Source organism: Rutilus rutilus, assembly GCF_951802725.1.
Source record: "Rutilus rutilus genome assembly, chromosome: 12".
NCBI classification, from domain to species: Eukaryota; Metazoa; Chordata; class Actinopteri; order Cypriniformes; family Leuciscidae; genus Rutilus; species Rutilus rutilus.
In genome coordinates, this window is record NC_140217.1 from 1,029,507 (window position 1) to 1,043,249 (window position 13,743).

Genomic DNA, 13,743 nt, shown 5'->3' on the forward strand with positions numbered 1-13,743 from the left:
TTCACTTTTGATGGTTTATTATAGCTATAATTCAGTCTGAAATGATAATTTATTCACCCTGATACCCAAGAAGAATTTTTTTTTCTGTCCATCCAATGAAAGTCAATGGGGTCCAATATTGTTGTTGACGTTCTTGAAAATATCTTATTGTGTGTTTGGTGAGTAAATGAAGACAGAACGAGCATTTCTAGGTGAACGATCACGTTTAATGTGAAGAATACACACATATGTGTGTCATATGTGACATATGTGTGTCACCACATGAACTTTCAGCAGAAATATGAATAAAATAAGACACACGTCGCGACAGATGTTTTGAATCACAGTCTGATTTAAATAATGAGTTAGCTAACCAGTTCACTAACTAGAGACGTATTTAATCTGAGTTGTGGTGCTTGAGCTTCAGTCTCCACTGAACGCATGAATAGTGACACACACCGTGAAGGAAATGTCACTTTTGATAAACGTGTCTGTCGCGTGAACTAATGTGAATGCATTTACTCACAAAGATCGTTTTTACTCACATTAGTACACTGATGAGTGTTTATTCTGGATGCTGTCAGTGTAATGATCCCTGTTATGTTCCCCAGCACAAACTCTTTAACCTGTCCGACATCTCAATCCATCATCCAGCCCGCCCTGAGCGACGGTGTGTGTGTGTGTGTGTGTGTCTTGAGTTAGTGTGTATCTGAGTGAGTGTGTGAGTATGTGTGTGAGAGTGTGTCTGAGTGTGTGTGTGTGTGTGTGTGTGTGTTATGTGTGTGTGCATAAAAAAAAAAAATGCAATTAAATTATTTATAATTATTATTTATATTGTTTTATTTCTAATTATGTATGTATTTTTTAATGTAATTAAATTATTTATATATAATTATTTATGCATAAATAAAAATGCATAAATGTTACATTTTTTTCCAATTGCTAACACACTAAAATGACACACACAGCACAGTTATTTACACTGACACACACACAGAGCAAAACCTCTTCTCAAGTCTCCAAAAGTCTAAACACATTTTCTGCTTTACACACATTTTGCAATTCAAAATGGCACTTTTTAAACACACGTTCTCTGCGTAACACGTTCTCTGCGTAACACACAACAATCTGACATAAAGTCACATGATTGCCATTTCAAAACACTGCCATTCAAAATGACACTCGATGATCTGATTGGCCGATACATGTGTCACCTGACCAAACATCTCAATGCTTAACTGTTAACACTTCAATCTTTTTCAGTTTACCGTGTTTTGTGAGCATATTTGTGTTCAGTCCGGTGTCAATATTTCTGCTCTGCATATGTTGCACTGACTTATTTGGTGAAAAATAAAACAATAAATGTTTCAACAGCATGTGTGTGTCTGCAAATATTTCTGTGCATGTGAACAATCTGAAGAATTTTCTACAATTTGAACTATTTTAGTGTTATGGAAAAGCATACTGAGGATGCGAGTGCTGTTCATTAGTGTGTAGTTGGTCAGACACAAATCTGCTAATATGAATTAAGTGCCATTTCATGCAAAAGTCTGATTTTGATAATGCTATGTGTAGTTTTGGCTGCAGTGCCTCATTTTGCAGGACATATGAGGTATATGCAGTTTGGGTGTGTGGTTTTGTGAATAGTGTTCAGTGTTTTGATAAAACCAGCCTAGTTTGCAGAATTGTGTGTTAGCAATTGGAAAAAACTGTAAATACAGGCCTTTTTTATTGTACAGGAGTTGTTTGACGTATGAATGCATGTGTGTATCATACGGATCTCACTAACACACACAATCAGCCTTTGAAAACATCACAAATGATGTTTAAGCTGGAGCGTCTCATTTACATGAGCAGAGACGTTTACGGACATGAGAGAAAAACTACATCCAGGTGAAATCTGACGGCTCAGAGAGAGAGAGAAAGCCACGAACAACTATAACAACTGCTTTGCCGTCAAATGTTAATATTACAGGTGAAAATCTGCGACACAAACAGATGCGTGCGCTGAGAATCTGTTTACAGTCGGAGCAGAGCGGATATCTGCTGTATAAACATCCTGACGGACACAAACCTCAATCTCACTCCACTCATGCTCTTCTGAAAGGAGTCGCATGATGGAAAACAGCACTGGATTCACTCACAAGCCTTCGTGACATCATCGCCATGAGCTCATTAACATACGACAGAACTGAGCAACCGATGAACGACAATCAGGGCACAGCTCATTTACATACAGACCTAAATGAGTCTGAAAGGTACAGTAGATTAACCCTAAAACTGGCAATGTGATCTGGGTGTAACATAGTTTTTGTCGTCTTTTTTGGGGCGTAAGAAAATCCTTTTATCATTTATCACAGCCTGGTCTGTCTTGAGTATGCTGGTCACATGATTTGTTTAAAAAAAATTGTGATTAATTAGTCAGCATGACCTAAATCCAACATGGCTGCCAGTGGTGCAGGACATTCAGATTTTGAGATAAGTAAATATATATTAAATTTACTTTTCTTTTGAAAAAATAATACTAACACTGCTAACATTAATTATGAACATTGTCTTAAGGTGCTGAAAAAAAGGTGCTGTTCATGTTGTTATTTAGCACGTTTTGAAATATATGTTACACCTGAGTCACATTGCCACTTTGGGCAGGGTTCCAGACTGCGGCCGTTTTTTTAGAAAGTACGAGTTAAAATGTTATGCGGTCGCATTTGTGCGAGTGCATGGTCATGTACTAATCAGTTAAATCCACGCATGCGCAACAGAACGCCGTTGTATCAGCAGCTGCTGCAGTCCGTAACTTATGTTCAAAATCACTACGGTACGCCTATAATAAGTGTTTATATTCTGGCTATTGTATCCCGGGGTCGGCTCGGCTGCGGAGTTGCCCAGTGCCTGCGTGACTCGCCATAGACATTAACTGAAAGAAGTAGCTCCGGCTACAATGTTCTTCCGCAAGACACTTGCAGTTTATTTATTAATGAACGTACAGGAATTCAGGAATTACAAGCCAACGCGCCGGCATACAGCCTCAGACACACCTGATGACGAGAGCACAGGTTTGAGTTCACCGAGTTCTCTTTCACGCTTGAACGGACAAAAACACACAGAAGTATGCCAAAATGTTCACTTTGTCGAGTATCCTTGTAAGCACAGTATTAAATTAGTTTAAAAAGTGTTAAATGAACGCAAAGAGTTGTGACAACATCGGATGCTTGTCAGATCCGCATTGTATGCCTCAGATCTTAAAGCGACAGCAGCCTAATAAACCCGCTTCTGTGATGCATTAATGTACAAAAATCAAATCAAAGAAAAAATCTGAGAAAATTACAGTGAAGACTGAGAGGTGTTTGATAACTTTATTCAATTTATGTATATTTCCTACCTAATAGATCACATATTTAAAATATACTTTATTTTGTTTCTACATTAATTTGGAGATTAAATATGTAATTATTACAATATAAAATATATTAAAAACTTTAATGTTAAGTGTGATTAATCGTGAATAGGCTAGTTAATTGTTTTAATCGATTGACAGTACTAAATAAAATACAATCAAACATTAAAAAACATACATTGTGTTTTTTTGATAGTTATTTTTAATGGTTTTCATTTAAAAGATTAAAACATTTTGCCAACATGAGGTCTTGTGTCACTGTCAGTCTTTTTACATCAGTGCAAAACTAGGGTACGCAGATTAGGACAACTATTCATCAGCGTGCATTGATTAATCCCATGTTGTAAAAAAAAAACAATTCGGTGCGACCAAATCATGTGCTGGTGCGACCAACTGAGAAAGTTGGTAGCACCAGTGCAACCAGTGGAAAAGTTAGTCTGGAGCCCTGCTTTTGGGTATAAAAAAGGGGTTAACTTTGTATTCATTTTTGTAACAATCTTTGTATTCTGAGTTTTTTTTTTTTTTTTTTTATTATAAAAATGTACAGGTTAAACTGATACAGCCTGTCTGTCTTGAGTATGCTGGTCACATGATTTGCTTCAAGTTATCTGTGATCAATTAGTCAGCCTGACCTAAATCCCAAAAATTTGACCATTTAACAAAAAAATAATAATACCATTTCTATGGTAACGCAAGGTCCGATTTCAAAACGGTTTTCACAGGCTGAATCTTGAGTTTGTAAGCTTTCCAATGATATATAATATGTCAACATTATATGAGTTGAAGTATAGGATATAATTGTTTTAAACATGCAATGGCAGTTACAGTTATAGATTTGGTCCTTTTTTTTTACCCTAAACAGGCAATGTGATCTGGGAGTCACAACGCATAAAATCCAAAATACATAACATTTTTCAAAAATTCTTTTGGATATGATTTACTTAAGTCCAGATGATATAAAAAATGACATGAAATTATTTGTTCCTTATCATTTTCTACTCTTGCCTGTTTAAAGGTTAAAGTGAAAAGTTAAACTAAATTATGTCTGTTTAATTTTTAATCTTCAGAATAAGGTGCTTTAAGCTCTTAAATCTGCAGTGTTTTGTCACTGCAGCGCTGGTAAAAATAGCATGTGATGTGTGTAATAAATCAGCGCTGTGTGTTTCCTGTCTGAGAGAGAAACAGTAATCTGTTCCTCATCCATTGGGCCCTATAATTTGAATAATAGAGACACAAGTCCACTCCAGTCCACACTGAGACAACACAGACAACGCAGAGTCAACGTAGAGAAAACTCAGTCAATGCGGAGAGAAACCGCTGAGACAACAGAGAAACCGCTGAGACAACACAGAGAAAACGCTGAGACAACACAGACAACTCCAAGTCAATGTAGAGAAAACTCAGTCAATGCGGAGAGAAAACGCTGAGACAACAGAGAAACCGCTGAGACAATACAGAGAAAACGCTGAGACAACACAGACAACTCCGAGTCAACGCAGAGAAAACTCAGTCAATGCGGAGAGAAAACGCTGAGACAACACAGAGAAACCGCTGAGACAACACAGAGAAAACGCTGAGACAACACAGACAACTCCAAGTCAATGTAGAGAAAACTCAGTCAATGCGGAGAGAAACCGCTGAGACAACAGAGAAACCGCTGAGACAACACAGAGAAAACGCTGAGACAACACAGACAACTCCGAGTCAACGCAGAGAAAACTCAGTCAATGCGGAGAGAAAACGCTGAGACAACACAGAGAAAACGCTGAGACAACACAGAGAAAACACTGAGACAACACAGACAACTCCAAGTCAACGTAGAGAAAACTCAGTCAATGCGGAGAGAAAACGCTGAGACAACAGAGAAACCGCTGAGACAACAGAGAAACCGCTGAGACAATACAGAGAAAACGCTGAGACAACACAGACAACTCCGAGTCAACGCAGAGAAAACTCAGTCAATGCGGAGAGAAAACGCTGAGACAACACAAAGAAAACACTGAGACAACACAGTCAATGCTGAGACAACACAGATAAAACGCTGAGACAACACAGTCAATGCTGAGACAACACAGAGAAAACGCTGAGACAACACAGAGAAAACTCAGTCAATGCGGAGAGAAAACGCTGAGACAACACAGAGAAAACGCTGAGACAACACAGACAAAACTCAGTCAATGCGGAGAGAAAACACTGAGACAACACAGAGAAAACACTGAGACAACACAGAGAAAACTCAGTCAATGCGGAGAGAAAACGCTGAGACAACACGGAGAAAACGCAGAGACAACACAGAGAAAACACTGAGACAACACAGTCAATGCTGAGACAACACAGAGAAAACACTGAGACAACACAGAGAAAACGCTGAGACAACACAGAGAAAACACTGAGACAACACAGAAAACGCTGAGACAACACAGAGAAAACGCTGAGACAACACAGAGAAAACGCTGAGACAACACAGAGAAAACGCTGAGACAACACAGTCAATGCTGAGACAACACAGAGAAAACTCTGAGACAACACAGAGAAAACGCTGAGACAACACAGAGAAAACGCTGAGACAACACAGTCAATGCTGAGACAACACAGAGAAAACTGTCAATGCGGAGAGAAAACGCTGAGACAACACAAAGAAAACGATGAGACAACACAGAGAAAATGCAGTCAATGCGGAGAGAAAACGCTGAGACAACACAGAGAAAACACTAAGACAACACAGTCAATGCTGAGACAACACAAAGAAAACACTGAGACAACGCAGAGAAAATGCTGAGACAACACAGAGAAAACGCTGAGACAACACAGTCAATGCTGAGACAACACAGAGAAAATGCTGAGACAACACAGAGAAAATGCTGAGACAACACAGACAAAACTCAGTCAATGCGGAGAGAAAACGCTGAGACAACACAGAGAAAACGCTGAGACAACACAGAGAAAACTCAGTCAATGCGGAGAGAAAACGCTGAGACAACATAAAGAAAACGCTGAGACAACACAGAGAAAACAGAGAAAATGCTGAGACAACACAGAGAAAACACTGAGACAACACAAAGAAAACGCTGAGACAACACAAAGAAAACGCTGAGACAACACAGAGAAAACACTGAGACAACACAGAAAACGCTGAGACAACACAGAGAAAACATTGAGACAACACAGAGAAAACTCAGTCAATGTGGAGAGAAAACGCTGAGACAACACAAAGAAAACACTGAGACAACACAGAGAAAACACAGAGAAAACGCTGAGACAACACAGAGACAACACAGAGAAAACACAGAGAAAACGCTGAGACAACACAGAGAAAACACTGAGACAACACAGAGAAAACACTGAGACAACACAAAGAAAACGCTGAGACAACACAGAGAAAACGCTGAGACAACACAGAGAAAACACTGAGACAACACAGAGAAAACGCTGAGACAACAGTCAATGCTGAGACAACACATAGAAAATGCTGAGACAACACAGAGAAAACACTGAGACAACACAGAGAAAACGCTGAGACAACACAAAGAAAACGCTGAGACAACACAGAGAAAACACTGAGACAACACAGAGAAAACGCTGAGACAACACAGTCAGTGCTGAGACAACACAGAGAAAACGCTGAGACAACACAGAGAAAACACTGAGACAACACAGAGAAAACACTGAGACAACACAAAGAAAACGCTGAGACAACACAGAGAAAACGCTGAGACAACACAGAGAAAACACTGAGACAACACAGAGAAAACGCTGAGACAACACAGTCAATGCTGAGACAACACAGAGAAAACGCTGAGACAACACAGTCAATGCTGAGACAACACAGAGAAAACACTGAGACAACACAGAGAAAACGCTGAGACAACACAGAGAAAACGCTGAGACAACACAGAGAAAACGCTGAGACAACACAGAGAAAACGCTGAGACAACACAGTCAATGCTGAGACAACACAGAGAAAACGCTGAGACAACACAGAGAACTCAGAGACAACACAGAGAAAACGCTGAGACAACACAGACAACTCAGAGTCAACGCAGAGAAAACTCAGTCAATGCGGAGAGAAAACGCTGAGACAACACAGAGAAATGTCACGCCAAAATCCAGTTTCTCCCCTCTAAATCCGTTCATTTTCTGTTGATGACTATACTAGACCACAGCGTATTAATGACAGGAGAGGAGTTTAAGGCCCACAGCTGTAACATCTGCCTACAACGTTCTCACTGCAGTATTCTCTGATCGTTCGTTGACTCGCTGAAACCTGATACGTCAGTTGTGTGTGAGAAGTTCAGAGAGAGTTCGGAGCATAGGTTCGGAGTCGGAGCCACCGATGCGCGTTTGAAAGTTTGGATGACAATCAAGGTAAGCTGATAATAAAATGGTGTGCCTTGCCTTATCAGTCTGTGTGCCGAGAGTACAGACTTCAACTATAGTTGCGAACGTTGTCTGACGTGCGTTATGTGGGCTAGCTATTTGCTTAATAAAAATAGGCTCATGGTACATATTACGTTTTGTCAAATCGGGCAAGTGGCATTTTAAAATTCCCCAAATGATCAAAGGTTGCCCAGATTGTGTTGAGTCTGCCACAGTCAAATGCGGAGCGAAGCTTTTCAGTTATTGGCCTAAACAAGACTGTCACTTTGAGTGATGGGAAGTTCGGATCATTTTACTGACTCGCTTGTTCTACCTCATTCATTAAAATGAACGAATCTTTTTTCGAGTCATTTCGTTCATTTAAGGGGCTTTAAATGTTATACTTTTAACAGCCAAATTCCACGAACACATCCACCTACGCAGTCTTTATCATATTCTGAATTAAGAAATCATTATAATGCAGTCAAAAATAATTGACAGGGAACATAAATACTTACTTTACCTTCCGAGTCTTTCGTTCATTTGTCACGTGACAGACGCATTACGGTTCATGAACGGATCAAACCCTGCTTCAGATACGAGCTCCTGCAGAGGTGGTGAAGCAGACCAACACTGCCACTGGGGCACAGGCTTCAACAGGCCTCATGTGGGGAACTTGTGTTGGGGTTTTCTGGGGAGGTGGAGGAACTATTATGTGTCCCTTTTGTTTTGAGATTTCTTATTGTTTTGTTGTTGTTTTACATGTTTGTTATTATTATTATTATTATTATTATATGTTATTATTATTTAATCTTAATTTTTTTATATCAATCGATCAATCAATAAATTAATTGTACATTTTGAAAACACGTTTCCATTCTATTTGTTTTTTGTTTTAGTTTTTTTCCCATAAATCAGGGTTTATACTAAGTAAACAAAGACTGACATTTTCAAAATTAGGGTTAGGGTTGCCAAAACATTTCTCCGCGCGCACGCGCACTGAAGTTTTACAGTCTCACTCCAGCCAAAGTCCCAAAGTTGGCAACCCTGGTGACGCGATCAATGACACGGCCAATCACAGCACTTGAAGTCACAGAAATCGCATCTCATTTCTGTCTGTCACTGCATATGTGAGGAAACTGAATAAAAGATCTTGAGTGAATGATATTGGTAAATATATGATCTCTACATGAGCGTGAGTCGAGTGATAGACGAGGTCATCATGAAGAACTGGACCGCTTTACTATGGTAAAACACTACATCTCTCTGAAACCCAGACAAACATACAGCAGCCCGTCTGAAGATACAGAACATGTTTATGATCCAGAATCGCTGAACACACACACCTGTGAGCGCTGAGCTCATTCCTTCTGCTCACACACACAAAGAAGACAAACCCGAACGTCCAGAGCGATTACAGGAATTCAACATCCACACACACAGAAATATCTCAGGATCTATAATCGCACGTCTATATCGAGCTCTATATAATCCACACGGCCTAAACACACACACACACACACACACATTGCATAACGTGCCAATTTATATAAGTGTAAAACACACACCTACACACTACACAGTCAGAAACAGAAGGAGGTAAAGAACGAGACACGAGATGAATCAGAACAAGAGAACGTGCACAGAACACACACATTCACACACACACACACACACACACACACACACATACACTCACAGTTGCTCTCACTCGCTCACACACACACACACACACACACACACACTCTAACACACACACTAACACACACTCACACAGTAACACACTAACACACTCACTCACACACACACACACACAGTCGCTCACTCACTCACTCGCTCACACACACACACTAACACACACTAACACACACACACACACACTAACACACACAAACTCACACTCACACACACACAGTCGCTCACTCACTCGCTCACACACAGTCGCTCACACTACCATTAAAATACTGTAATATAAAGATTTCATCTTCTTAATTAGCCTAAAGACATTCAGTAAATACTACCATGATGAACAAATACTTAATTGAAATATATATATATATTGTTTGTTTCACATTAGTATAATGAGAATATAATAAACATGATTTAATTATCATGAACATAATTTCACAATGCAAAATAATACCATAGTTTATTAGATATTATTTCATAATAATTAGTTTATTTTGATTTAGGAGATTTACATATGAGCCGGATGTGTTCCTGACAGGGTTTGCTTCATTCCTCTTCCTCTCTGGACAAGAAACAAATGCGGTAACACTTTCTTTTTTTAAGGTGACATTGTTACACATGTTATAAGTAAATACATACTAGTAATAACATTAAATTATGCAATGCATAATTACAAGCAACTAACCCTAACCCAATACTAAGTGCATCTAGTTAATTAATATTACTCAGTTCTTATTTGTGTAATTAACATCACCTTAAAATAAAGTGTAGAAGACAGAGAGATAGACAGACAGTTACATGGATTTCAGTGGTAATGTTTTCTGTAGAGTCTACATAGAGCAGCGCATGATTGATCTCTCTGCGTGGGCAACACACACACACACACACACACAGTCTCTCTCCTGTCTCCCCCTGTAATTAATCCCACCTGCTAATAAACAATCCCAATGCAAATAGCTGCTGGGTAATTGTGTTTGTGTCCTGAAGTGAAATAATCAGACAACACCTCTCTCAGCAGACATCCTCAATGGTAAAAATGATTCATAAATAAAATAAAACACTAGACTAGATTAATGTGTGTGTGAAAAAAGAGATCACGCACATCATCATGGATGTGATTGGACAGGGGTTGAGTGTGATGTTGCTTTTATACAACAGTTACAAATTTAAAAATCACTATAATCTAGGAAGTTCATATCAGGCAATTGACATGTCACACAAAATAGTCAGTAATTCTGTTCAGTTCCACACACTCAACCAATCGGAACACTCTGAACACTGCTTGACCAGTCGAAACACTCGGAATGCCACTCAACCAACTGGAAAAACTGCTTGACCAATCGAAACACTCAGAATGAACCAATCAGAACACTTGGAACACTGCTTGACCAGTCGAAACACTGAGAATGAACCAATCAGAACACTCGGAATGCCACTCAACCAATCGGAACACTCAGAATGCCAGTCAACCAGTCAGAACACTCGGAATGCCACTCAACCAACTGGAAAAACTGCTTGACCAATCGAAACACTCAGAATGAACCAATCAGAACACTTGGAACACTGCTTGACCAGTTGAAACACTGAGAATGCCAGTCAACCAATCGGAACACTCGGAATGCCACTCAACCAATCGGAACACTCAGAATGCCAGTCAACCAGTCAGAACACTCAGAATGCCACTCAACCAATCGGAACACTCGGAATGCCAGTCAACCAATTGGAACACTCAGAATGCCACTCAGCCAATCGGAAAAACTGCTTGACCAATCGAAACACTCAGAATGAACCAATCAGAACACTTGGAACTCTGCTTGACCAGTCGAAACACTCAGAATGCCAGTCAACCAATCAGAACACTTGGAACTCTGCTTGACCAGTCGAAACACTCAGAATGCCAGTCAACCAATTGGAACACTCGGAATGCCATTCAACCAATCGGAACACTCGGAATGCCACTCAGCCAATCGGAAAAACTGCTTGACCAATCGAAACACTCAGAATGAACCAATCAGAACACTTGGAACTCTGCTTGACCAGTCGAAACACTCAGAATGCCAGTCAACCAATCGGAACACTCGGAATGCCACTCAACCAATCGGAACACTCAGAATGCCAGTCAACCAGTCAGAACACTCAGAATGCCACTCAACCAATCGGAACACTCGGAATGCCAGTCAACCAATTGGAACACTCAGAATGCCACTCAGCCAATCGGAAAAACTGCTTGACCAATCGAAACACTCAGAATGAACCAATCAGAACACTTGGAACTCTGCTTGACCAGTCGAAACACTCAGAATGCCAGTCAACCAATCAGAACACTTGGAACTCTGCTTGACCAGTCGAAACACTCAGAATGCCAGTCAACCAATTGGAACACTCGGAATGCCATTCAACCAATCGGAACACTCGGAATGCCACTCAGCCAATCGGAAAAACTGCTTGACCAATCGAAACACTCAGAATGAACCAATCAGAACACTTGGAACTCTGCTTGACCAGTCGAAACACTCAGAATGCCAGTCAACCAATCGGAACACTCGGAATGCCACTCAACCAATCGGAACACTCGGAATGCCACTCAGCCAATCGGAAAAACTGCTTGACCAATCGAAACACTCAGAATGAACCAATCAGAACACTCGGAACACTGCTTGACCAGTCGAAACACTCAGAATGAACCAATCAGAACACTTGGAACACTGCTTGACCAGTCGAAACACTCAGAATGCCAGTTAACCAATTGGAACACTCGGAATGCCACTCAACCAATTGGAACACTCGTAAAACCTCTTGACCAATATGATATTAATAATGATATTTGGCTCATGAATAACAATTAGGCAAATAACACTATTATATATGGTATTCCATGTGTGAGCTTTGCTATAAACGCGCACGCACACACACACACACACACACACACACACACACAGCTGAGCAGCGTTTGAGTTGACTCATTAAGCACTAAACAATCAGTGTTACTGTCAGTCACACAGCGTTCATCCGCTCAACCGTCCTGATGTCCAGACTGTAGTCAAAACACTCAAATCACTCTTTATTAAGAAGGAGGAAAGAACCAGTCGAAAACGTGTCGTTGCTTTTCTTGAATGGACTGAAATATTGATGATGGTTATTAATAACAACATCATTTCACCAAAGACACGAAAACCTTCTGAGTTTCACCTGGGTGTTTCCCCGGTAACAGAGAGAGAGAGAGAGAGAGAGAGAGAGAGAGACAGAGAGAGAGAGCAAGAGAGCAAGAGAGAGAGAGAGACAGAGCGAGAGAGAGTGAGAGAGAGCGAGAGAGAGAGAGAGAGAGAGGAAAGAGAGAGCGAGAGAGAGAGAGAGAGAGCTGCTGCATAGACATGACAACATCTGCTGACAGAACACACACTCACACACACACACTCACACACACACACACACACTCACACACACACACACACACACACACACACACACACTCACACACAGGCAGCTGTCAGGAGTGACATCAGCTGCTCAAGTCGGCAATTACACACAACATTCTAATATATACTCTAGACTTTTTAGTCTCACTGCTACAGGGCCACAGTGTGGTGTTGTGGAGGTTGCTAGGGTGTTGCTAAGGATGTTGATATGGTGTTTAGGTGGTTGCTAAGGATATAGACAAATTTCAAGCCGACGTCAGTTACGTCACGGCGCTAGCTGGTGGCAAAACAAAGGGAAAACTGGAGGTGGCCAATACAAACCAGCACAGATTCGGCTACATAATAAGGAGCTTATATTATTATTATTATTATTTTTATCATTATTATTATTATTATTATTAAATATCATCTTGTTGTGTGCAAGAATCTATGAAAAATGAATATGCTGTATCTGGAATTTTTATATCTAGGAAATATTCACATCATTAAAATTGCACCGTAATGTCACTCTTTCCATGGTCGTCTTCTGGCCTTGGCTCTGACTAGGCAGAACTGCGGATCGTACCACACAAGTCTTGTACGTGAGAAGTCAGGCCACTCAACCGGAGGTAGCGTTAACGTTAATCCTGTCAGATCGTCCATCCATTGACTAAGCGTGTATGGGTCAGCCAATCTGGGATGTCCGTTAAAATGAACTTTTGCAAATAACAATCGCAGCCCTGGACAGTGAGTGACCTTACCCTATAAGATAAAATCGGATTTTCTCCAGTCATTATTCAAAAACAAGTTAACAAAACTTGCAAACTAACGTTAGTGAAGCGGCCAGAGGGATCGTTCTGCCACCACCTAAGCTCCGCCCACAAAAAAACGTCACCATGTTTACTAAATGAAAAGGGGTCTTTTTGG

General features: G+C 40.3%; 1 protein-coding gene across 1 annotated transcript in view; it reads right to left on the reverse strand.

Moving 5' to 3' along the window:
• cacna1ib (calcium voltage-gated channel subunit alpha1 Ib) overlaps positions 1 to 13,743 on the reverse strand; it is a 125,418-nt gene that overhangs the window by 96,473 nt on the left and 15,202 nt on the right.